The sequence below is a fragment of the Peromyscus leucopus genome, chromosome 15, assembly GCF_004664715.2.
Source record: "Peromyscus leucopus breed LL Stock chromosome 15, UCI_PerLeu_2.1, whole genome shotgun sequence".
Lineage (NCBI taxonomy): Eukaryota > Metazoa > Chordata > Mammalia > Rodentia > Cricetidae > Peromyscus > Peromyscus leucopus.
In genome coordinates, this window is record NC_051076.1 from 27,414,166 (window position 1) to 27,425,659 (window position 11,494).

Consider the following 11,494-nt stretch of genomic DNA (forward strand, 5'->3'; position numbering starts at 1 on the left):
TGGAACAAACAAGCTTGAACTCTATTGACTCAGAATAGACTTAAGATTCAAACTGGGAAACTGAGTCAGTTGTGGGCTCCCACAGACATGGCTGCCTCTCATTGGTCCAGGTCATTTCTCAGCTACTGTTGCTAAGGCCCTTAGGCAGACCTAGGTTGGTTCTCAGAAAATATCTTTTTTACTGGTTTGGGCCAACTGGCTCTCAAGCCTGTAAGAGATGAGTCATCCCACATGTCCCTTTTTATTATTTTATAGAACATGCTCAGTGGTAGATAGGGTGCATTGCCCTAATCTTGTTGACCCCACCTCAAGAGAGCTCATCATAATGGATGAGGATGTGCCTGCCTTAGGTTGGTTTGCCAAACAAGCTTGTACCGATCATTGACTACCAGCCCTCGAAGAACAGCAATCCTGGAGAGCTGTCTGGGTGGTGGGCATTAGGCACCACCTTCTGTATCTCAGTGAGCCATGCATGCATTACCTCTCTAGGAGGACTTTAATGTAGGTGTCTGAGAGCCAATAAAACCTGTAGGGTCACCTTTGTGGCTGCCTTCTGTTGGTGAACCCCTCTGAAACTTCTTCTTTGGCCAATGTCTCTTGGTCTGTTGCCAGATGCACATCTCTGGAGGGTATCCACATCAGCATGGTGGTATTCTGGGTAAAAATGCAAGAATACCCTCACCCCTGGGTTAATATGGGAGCCGGGGGTTGCCATTGAAGGGTGATGGGATCCCTCCAATGCACCAAGGGCAATAGTGTCTCCAGAGGCAAGTAAATAAGCATGTTGTCCAACTAGGGCTTATGTGAGAGGGTTAACATATGATTCTTGGCCTGTGAGCATCGTAAGAGAAACAGCAATGTTGTACTTGTCTATTACAGAACCTTGGCCTGGTCATCCTAGGCAGCTTGCCAGTTAAGGAAGATCACAATCTCTAACATGGCCTTCATCAAATGATACCAGTCATAATAAGTCTATAACACATTGCCCATTGCTGTAGGACTTGCTCAAAATACGGCAAGTCAGGACCCAATTCATTAGAAGCTTTATGGATGAAAGACAGGTCTGCAAGAGGGGTAGGTATCCATGACTTGCTGGCTATACTGGGACCCACATTAACTGGAAATGCCATGGTGGGCATAGACAGCATCCTAGGTGGATTAAGCAGGGAGGTATGTGAAGCAGCTGTCTCTGCAGGAAGACATCCAGGCAAATCACTCCGTGGATACTGCATTGGAGGGGCAGCCACTTGAGGCATGGAGGGAGTAGAGAGCGGGAATGTTGGTGTACGCTTGGGTGCTGACGCAATCATTTCCTCTTTTTCCGCCCCCTTCCTTCACTTTACACCTATTCTCATCTGTCTCCTTGTCAGCAGAGGCAGAGAAAATATCAGTCATGGATGGAATGAAGGTGATAGATAAGTTGGTATTACATTGTTCCTGGCAGTGCTTATTGTGGTCCTTCATGACCCCCTCTGTAGAGGAGGACTTTAGGCCAGTGATTATAGCCAACAAAATGAGCATAACAAACAATTGGAGGGTTACTCCTGAGGCCAGTTCCCTTTCTCTGGCCAAGAACAGAACTCTCATTCAGTGATCAGGTGTTTCCCACATGTTCTCTGGAGGAGCAGCAAGCACTCTTAACTGCTGAGTCATCTCTCCAGGCATCACAAACCACAAGCACATGCATGCATTAACACACACACACACACACACACACACACACACACACACACACACACCTAAAAATAGTAAGACTGTGGCTCTGTTTCCTGAGGGTCCGGCCCTTATATGAAATGCTTGGTTAGTCTGAACAAAAGTATGTGCCACCCTACTGTACAGACAGACACACAAACAAGACAAAAAATGAAGAAAGTGGGGGTCTCAGCATTTACCTGCTGAAGGGACCAAAAGCACACAACGTAGAGGGACCTACTCACCAAAATACACCAATTAAGGGGGCTGCTCAACCAGCACAGCACCTGAGGAAGGGGAGACAAACAGTCCCTGTTCAAGTACCAAATGCCCCGGGTTTCAGCACCAGATGTGGCAGGGTCCTGTGCTGTTGTTCCCTTTGCTGGAGAGGACTAAGTAGGCACAGAGTCAATGACACAGACTCCGGGAGAATGTCAAAGCAACAAGTTCAGTTTATTAGAAAGAGGCAAGTGTTATATACCCTCCACCCCACCCTGGGGAAAGGTCTGATGAATATGCATCTGCTGGTGTGACATGGCTGCCTCTCATTGGTCCAGGTCATCACCAGATCATGTCTCAGCTGCTGTTGCTAAGGCCCTTAGGCAGACTCAGGTTGGCTCTCAGAAAGTATCTTTTTTACTGGTTTGGGCTGGCTGACCCTCAAGCTTGTTGGGGATGAGTTATGCCACACACCATGAAATAAACTATTTAGTGGGATTAAGGTTTGACTCATGTGGTCAGAGAATTATGCACTTGCCTAGTAAAGCAAAATCCAGACAGAAAAAGGATGTATAGGCAGTCATAGAAAAAAATTATAGTTTAAAAATAACAAAGTCTTTAAAGAGAAAAGTAAAGTAATAAAAAAATAAGCCATGTAAGCATGGGAAGTATTATAACACAGGGAGTTTGGACCTTATATGGTCCTTTGTTAATTTTGATTATTTTTGAATATTAATGAACCAAAACAACTGCTGAGAGACATTGGATAGTGGAAGGTACTGCTAAATTAAACCAACCTATATACTTTAGAAATGCCTTAACTTTAAATGGATATGAAAAATGTATTGTAGTGGTGGTGCATGCCTTTAATGCCAGCACTCAGGAGGCAGAAGCAGGCAGATCTCTGTGAGTTCAAGGCCTGCCTGGTCTACAGAGTGAGTTCCAGGAAAGGCATTAAAGCTACACAGAGAAACCCTGCCTCAAAAAACTAAAAAAAAAAAAAAAAAAAAAAAAGTATTATGTTGGGGAAGAGGTTATGCTTTTGTTTCCACAGGATATGAAAGGCTGTAGATTCCTTCCAAGTTAATAGAGATCAGATTTGACAAGGGAGAAACTCCTGAGTATCTTGACTACAGACATAAGGGAGGAAGTCAAGAAAGACTACAGGACAGATGACAAGTAAGCTGATCCCTCTGCATGAGAACATCTTGGAGACAAGATGAGGCATGATAAATCTTGTTGGCTACAGGGTTCTCATGATTTATTATTACATGCCATCCTATCATATGGCATGCATAGAGATTTATATTACAATTTAGTTATTCAGTCCAAGTGGACTTATAAAGTTGACAGATGCCTTTTACTTGCTCAAACACAGGAAAAAAAAATTTAATAGACTTGTGCATACCAAACATTCCTTACTGTGTTAATACAGATATGTATGTTACCTTTAAAAGTTGGTGTGTTTTCAGAACAAGAGAACCAGACACCAATGAAAATGGTTGGCCCAGGTGATCAGCCTCTCAGAGTGCTGCTGTTGCAGTTTCTTCAGAGTTCTATACCCAGAACAGCATCAAGTTGCTGGCTGAGATGGTCCAGCCTCACAGACTACAACAGCCAGACTTTACATAAGCCGTACATTTTCCCATCACATCAAGACTAGACAACAGCTAGCTCTCCCAGGATTTGACCACCATTCCAACTTTCTAAGGGTCCCCTACATATGCCATTGCCCCCAGACAACAGAAAGCAGTCTAGAGAACACTATGCCCATATTCCCTAGAGGGTGCATGTGTAATTTTTTGTCATTCAGTGGGTTATAGATTTTATTTGTCATCATTTAGGGGAGATTAGTTCCAAGTAGTTCTTGGTAATGGTTAGGGAAAACACTGAACAAAGATGATTAGATTCAGGGATCTTGTTCTGAAAAGAAGAAGTGGAGATATAGAAATGGTAGGATAAAATTATAGATTATTGAATCTATTTTTAAACTGAAAAAACAACTACTAGTCTCAAATATTTCACATTGGTATAGATTTTTGTATATTGATTCAAATTTGAGGTTGGTTTTGTTATACTTTATATAAGTTTCTATTCTTGTTTAAGGTGTTGTACCTATGCAGCTCATTTTAAAATGTAATGTAAAGCATTTAGTCCTTGAAAGCTGGTTAGGATGATAAAGAAATACAGGTTACTAGATAGTCATCTATAATAATCAAACTGATCTGAACTGAGGGTGTGGGAGGGTTCCAAGCGCAGATGGGTCTCTTGCTTGTTCTTCTGATTGTATTGGCCTACAGCAATATTTCTTTAAATAGAGCCTCCCAAACATCCTGAGATTTGCAGGGCAAGGAGGAGGTACTTTACACCACTATCTCCTTATTTTGTTTTTAATTATTAAAATGAGGATTTATGTATGAAATAATTGTGTGTGTGTGTGTGTGTGTGTGTGTGTGTGTGTGTGTGTGTGTGTGTGGTAATGCATACCACATTATGTGCAGGTACCTGCTGAGTCCAGAAGAGGTGATTGGATTCCCTGGAACTGGAGTTGTATGAGGTTGTGAGTTGCCTGAAGTAAGTGCTGGTAACTGCACTTGGGTCCTCTGAAAAAAGCAATGTCCTTGTAACTGCTGAGCCATCTCTCTATTCCCCTTCCCTCCTCCTCATCCTCCTCCTACCACTACTAATTATATTTTTCCTCACTCCCTTCCTTATTTTTTCTGACAGTCTCATGTGTCATAAATTGACCTTAAACTGCACTTGCAGAAGACATAGGTTTGGTTCCCAGCACCCTCATAGCCCACAGCTATCTATAACTCCAGTTCAAGAGTATCCAATCCTCTTTCTGGCCTTAAGTGACACTGCACACACATGTAGTATATATACATGCAAGCAACACAGTCTACATATCAAAAGAATATTGGGGCAGGGAAGAGTATTTATCTTGTTTGAACTAGGTTTTGGGGGTCCTAAATGAGAAATTGCTTGTGGTCTCTCAACTCTTTCCCCATCTCCTTCTCTTTCATTAATAACCTGGCTTTTGCTAGCTGTTCTTTCCTGACTTTTCTCTTACCTCTTGTCCTCATTTGTCATCCTAAAGATGTGGGGCCTGCAACATAGCTTATCTGGTAGGCGTGTTTGCCGGAGAGCCCAATGACTTGAGTTTGATTCCCAGGATCCACATGGTAGAAGAAATCTGAGTTGCAAAATTGTCCTCTAACCTCCATGGCATAATGGCTTGTGTGTGTCACACATACACACACACACACACACACACACACACACACACACAAATGTGCACACACAGCAACAAACACACATGGAAAAATAAACATAACAAATATATGTCCCTCGTTATTCTCACATGCCTCCCTTCCACTTGCCGAAAGCAATAGGAAACTTGAATGAGTTTTATTTGTTGGCAGTACCCTGCAAGGGATATTCAATCACACTGTGAACCCCAAGTTAGCATTTGTGTTATTTAAATAAAATTAACCTTGGAATGCCAGCCTGTGTTGACTAACCAAGGGAGGCCTTACCCTCTATGAGGAGGGGATGGGTATAGGATGGGGATATGTGGGGGGGAGCAGGAGAAGGGTAGGGAAGGAGAACAGGGGTTAGTATGTAAAAAGAAAAAAATTTAAATAAAAAAAATAAAACTTGTGTCAAGAGGCTGAGTTAACAACTAACTGAAAGAAAGTAATAATAGAGCATCAGAAGGCACCTGGAAGGGATAGAGAGGCACCAGGAGTAGTAGCAAGGGATTTTGAGTGGCACTGCTTTTCTCTTTTGGGGAACAGAAGGACATGATTTTGAGGGAGACTCCAGAAAGGAGAGGAGGTTAGATAGTTGCTACTTAAAGCTACCTTTAATGGAAACAACAGTGCCTTTGCCTGTGGGAAAGGAATCCCACTGGGCTGCAGCCTGAGCAGCCTGGCCATTACCAGTAAAGCAGGTCAGTAACTTCAGAGTCACAGTTGCTGGCAGAAATAGCAGTAGATTAAGTCACAGACACTGTGCCAAAGATAAAAAAAACAGTCCCCTGTGTGTAGCCCAGTTGTGTGCAGACCAGTTGCAGAATACTTTCAACTTTCACATGCTCCACAGCATGCAGTGCAAGAACTAGATCAATAAGGACTGTGGAGCTGTGAAAAAGCAGACAGAAGAGCCACCTGCTAAAGCTGCAGGCTTTTCCAGGGCAAATATTCTAGGAAAGTGTGACTCATGAAGCTAGGGAAGCACAGAGGGGAGCCTATAATCCAGAGAAGGCTGCCAGGAGGACCTCACTGTGAAGGTGATTTGGCTTAACTCCTTGCCTATCCTAGAGAAATGACAAGGACATGCCATTATTTTCATGGTGTCCCATGGGGAATTGACTTAGTGTTTAAGAGCATGTACTGCCCTTCCAGAGGACTCAAGTTTGATTGCCTGCACTCTTATCAGATGACTCACTGCTGCCTGTAACTCTAGTTCCAGGGAATCCAATGCCTATAGCCTCTGTGGCACCAGCTGGGGACCAAGAATTCAACACACATACCTGTAGTAGATATTCATATTCAAAGCATAACATTTTGTTTCTCCAACTCAAGAGTCAGAACTCATGACTACAGCATCCAATTGGCCAGATCCAGGCCATCTGCCTGTATTATGGATTGCCATACGGTATGAGGAAAAACCATCCCTTCAATTTCCCAGTATCTGAGTCTCAGCCTCCCTCCAAGACTAGGAAGCATAGGAGAGATTTCTTCAAAGGGAGAAAGGTGTAATACTTTCCACTTGTTTGCATACATTCTCTCTTTGGTCTTTTCCATTCACTCCTCACAGCACCCCCGTGAAGTAGAGTTTGTTACAAAAATGTTTGGTGTGAATATTGAGGTTCAGAGAGATGAAACAATAGAAGGAGTAAGCTATTTTCACCAGGTGATAGAATGTTTAGACAGAAAATCTAAACTATAGCTGCAGATCGATTATCAGAATGAATGAAAGGAACGTTTTATTGGCTACAAAGGTAACATAGAAATCAGTTATATCTAATTAGGACCAGAGCTTAGACTTCAGCTAAGTCTTCAGGCTGGCAGGAAGTTTTTTTTTACATTACAGCAACCTCTGCTCATGTCAGAATGAGCATTTTTCATGGAATCTAAGACACGTTGTTGAACAACTGTACTATGCAGGATGAATCACAAACAACAACATGTCACTGAATGAACATGAACCATCATTAGAGACAGTAAAGTGCTAACTCTAGTGTTACAGGAAGTATACATGTTATTTGAACACTTGTCTAAGACCCACATGTAGTCCTATTCTCTTTGGTTGGAGATTATGGAACTGTGTAAATTTACAAAGAAAATATTGGCTTCACAGTACAGTCTGATAAGTTTCATAGGAACTGTCGAAGGAGCCATGTAAACAATGCAACGGCCTTGCTACTGCACTAAGATAACCCTGTGCACAGGATGAAGCAACACCTAGGAGGAAGGGCTCCAGTCCCCTGAGGGAAAGTGCAAATAGCAGTGATACTCAGAGAATGGAGGGATGACATTGGGGCAGGAGAGATGGAGCCGGTAACGGAGCAACAGAGGAAGTGTGTACTGATCATGTGTTGAACATGGGGTCTGGGGAACATTGTAACAGCCTCTCAGAATTTAGGACAACAGATGCCATGTTAGATGTATCAAGGCACCATCCTAACATAAGAGACCATCACATAGACCTCTACACTGGCCAAAATGAGAACAAACCTAAATCAATATCATTCATTAGAAAAGTCCCTAAATGTGTGAACCTTGCCTTTTTGCTTTTTTAGCTCTGCTTATTTCTAACTGCTTTCTGTTAACTGAAGTGTGTGTCAACCAGGGTATGATTTTTGTGCAGAAAAAAAAAAGCCAAAAACACTAAGGCTTATAGCTACATGATTAGAGATACATGATTCGGTGTATAGTCTGCCAGCCAGTGAAGAAAGACTTTCTTTTGGCTTTAAGAGTGTGTGTTCTCTGAAGGAGTTACCTCAAAACACCATAGTCATTTGAGGATAAGTTAGTTAAACCACTCCAAACTTTTTATTCACTTGTGGTACTTCTCATCCTAAACAGGTCACACACACACACACACACACACACACACACACACACACACACAGCTCCACTGAGTTCACTGTCCTTCTCTGTTATAAGAATGAACAAACACATTTTTCCTTTTGGGGCATTGCTTGTCTCCTCTGTATGCGCAATAAGGTGAGGAGGGATGCTGCCCACAAGCACTCAGAATTCTATGATATCTCCTCATGTGGTTGCTGGTGGGTGATAGAATTACCCAGCCTTGCCTCCAGAGGCCTGGAAATCATGTGTCCTGTGTAGCACCAGAGAAGTAACTCTGAACAAGGGCTCATGAGTGGTGACAGGGCTGGGAGGTGGGGAAGATTTAGGGTGAGGATGCAGTAAGAGTGATCATTGTGTAGGCGGAGTGGATTGACACAATCTGCTTGGACAGAAATTGCTTGTGCAAAGGATCTTTGGCATCAAGGACCAAGGTTGTCTATGGATCAACCTGGGGCTCCTCACTGGGGGGTTCTTGGTCCACAGGCTGCTTGCTACAGGATCATTGCGGGTTTGAAGTCTGGGCATAAAAAGGTGGAATTAAAGATAAGCTTATGGTAAAATGATGATAAACACAATCTGATCATCTTGATAGATGTAGAAAGGGTGGTGTGTATAATCTGACATTCATTCACAACAAAACATCAATTCATATGGGCAGAGGAGTTAACTCATTTGGTACAGGGCTTGTTGGGTATATTAGTCAGGGTTCTCTAACAAAAAAGAACTGAACGACTGTGTGTGTGTGTGTGTGTGTGTGTGTGTGTGTGTGTGTGTGTGTCTTTTGTCTGCATGTGTTAAAGCGGGATTTATTAGTGTAGCTTACAGGCTGTGGTCCTATTAGTCCAACAATGAATGTCTTCCAAGTCTCGAGAGGAAAAACCAAGAACTCCATGGTTGTTGAGTGTATGAGACTGGATGTCTCATCAGTCCCAGTCTGGTGCTGGAGTCCCAGGGAAAGCCTAGAGAGCTGCCAGTCTCCAGTCTATGTGGAATCTCAAAGAAGTATGTTATAATACCAGCAAAGGAATGCCTCAGGAACAGGATATACAAACTCACAAGCAAGAGTGAAGACAAGCAAGCAAAAAGCAAAAGCTTCTTTCTTCCATATGCTTTTTGTGGCATACCAGAAAAGGTCTAGTTTAGACTTAGGGTGCGTCTTCTCACCTCAAACCATCCAATCAAGAAAATCCATCACAAGTATGCCAAGCTTTTTCAATTTTAGCTGATCCCAGATGTAGTCAAGATGACAGTCAAAATCAGCCATTACACTGCTCAAACATAAGTTTGGATCCCTAGCACACACATAAAAATTGGGTACAGCAACATGTACCTGACTTACATCTCTGAAGAAGCAGAGACAGGTGGGTTTCTGGGCTTTGCTGGACATCCAGTGTAGTGGGTAGCCATTCCAGCTTGGTTCTGGAAAGTCCAACCCCCATTGAGACTCTGGCAACTGTCACGCCTACGAGGCGGGGCGAGGGGAGGCGCCTGGGGACCCAAGAGCTGGATGGGCCAGCGCTCGCGCTGGGCGCTCTCTCGGTGCCGGGACGCTGACCGGTGCAGATTGACTGTGCAGAGCTCCGGAGAACACCGCTGGACTGCATTACACCTTCCCCAGACCCTGCGACCTACCCATTACTTAATTTGTGAGTTACACCATTAAATAAATATCCTTTTAACTACATGGATTGGCCAAAATAATTTCTCCAATATCTGGCGCCCAACGTGGGGCACGAACCCACGACCCTGGGATTAAGAGTCCCATGCTCTACCAACTGAGCTAGCCGGGCTGGCACCCCAGATGGGACACGAACCCACAATCCCTGTTTAGGATATTCGGTATATTGATATATATTTAATATTATTGTCATATTGCATATCGCACTATATATTCCTACCTCTGTTATAAATATCTTGTGTATTGTCACAATTTTGAAGTCATCGTTCTTCACCATACATTTGCTTATAGACTGTTTACCTTATTTATGTGAAGCCTTAGTCCTTAGGTTATTTCGATAGATAAGATTTATAGATTTATAGTCGCCTATACCTGTCATCTCTATAGTTACGTTAGTTAGGTTATCCAGATTTACAGATACATAGGTCAGATGGGCAGGTAATCTTCAAACACTTCATAGACCTGGAGAATATGGCATTTAAATAACTTAGAATTCTGTTGACGTGAGACACAATTGCTCCTGGCTGCACCAATTGATCCGAGAGAATGTTGGGCTTCTAAGACATTTCCATTTGGAAGTTTGTCTTTTGGCACAAAATGGCCTACTGGGCAAAGAACTGCCCTTGCCTTGATGGCTGACAGTACAAATGCAATGCTCTCCTTTCTGGACAAGCGGGACACAAGGAAAGCGACCACTGTACTCTGCCAAGACAGGGTAAGATGGTCTTTCAGAAATCCTGCTTCTGAAAATGGTCTGTCAGATACTCTAGGCCTGTAGCCAATTTGGATGCACCAACAATGCTGAGAAACATTAGGTGACTGTCCAGGCTGCCAGCTGTCTTGGTCTACTCTTTCAAGATTCCCGAAAGTTGCTTGCATCCATCTACCATTTCTCAGGGACCATTATGTTCCTTCTCAGGTCTTTGTTGGGATTGAAGACTAGCAGTTATAGTTACAACTTAGTATATATAATATCTTAGATAGAACATATTAAGTATTAGGTTCAGGTTCTTTAGGATAGGACACCTTTGAATGATCTTTATAACATGCTGTTTACCTATGCTCTATACTTCTCTGGATTTTAGTATGTGTTTCTTGCTTGATATTGTTTGCATTGGTTGTAGTTACATCTTATCTAGGTCATTATCTCTCATTATTTCTGGACAATATTTGATAACCATTCCTTTGTATATAGTCTTGTATTAGTTTAGAACCTTCTTATTTAGACAAAAAGGGGGAGATGTAGTGGGTAGCCATTCCAGCTTGGTTCTGGAAGTTCCAACCCCCATTGAGACTCTGGCAACTGTCACGCCTACGAGGCGGGGCGAGGGGAGGCGCCTGGGGACCCAAGAGCTGGATGGGCCAGCGCTCGCGCTGGGCGCTCTCTCGGTGCCGGGACGCTGACCGGTGCAGATTGACTGTGCAGAGCTCCGGAGAACACCGCTGGACTGCATTACACCTTCCCCAGACCCTGCGACCTACCCATTACTTAATTTGCGAGTTACGCCATTAAATAAATATCCTTTTAACTACGTGGAGTGGCCAAAATAATTTCTCCAATAATCCAGTCTAGCTGCATGGGTAAGCTCAAGGTTCTGGGAGAGTCCCTGTCTCAAAAATTAAGATGGACAGAGCCAATAAGATACTTCTTTGGGTAAAGACACTCACCACCAAACCTTAGTTTAATACCCAGAATCCACATGGTGGGAGGGGAAAACTGACTTGTATGCAGCTTTCTTGTCCCTCAGCCACTCTCAAATAAACACACTGAGGGTTAAATTAATTATAAATGCTTTGCCAATAG

The 11,494-nt window shown here is 43.1% G+C and overlaps 1 non-coding gene across 1 annotated transcript; it reads right to left on the bottom strand.

Annotated features, from left to right (window-relative positions):
- Positions 1 to 9,729: 9,729 nt before the first annotated feature.
- On the bottom strand, positions 9,730 to 9,802 carry Trnak-cuu. Its single transcript has one exon. It is a non-coding gene; the product is annotated as a tRNA-Lys (tRNA).
- Positions 9,803 to 11,494: the final 1,692 nt, after the last annotated feature.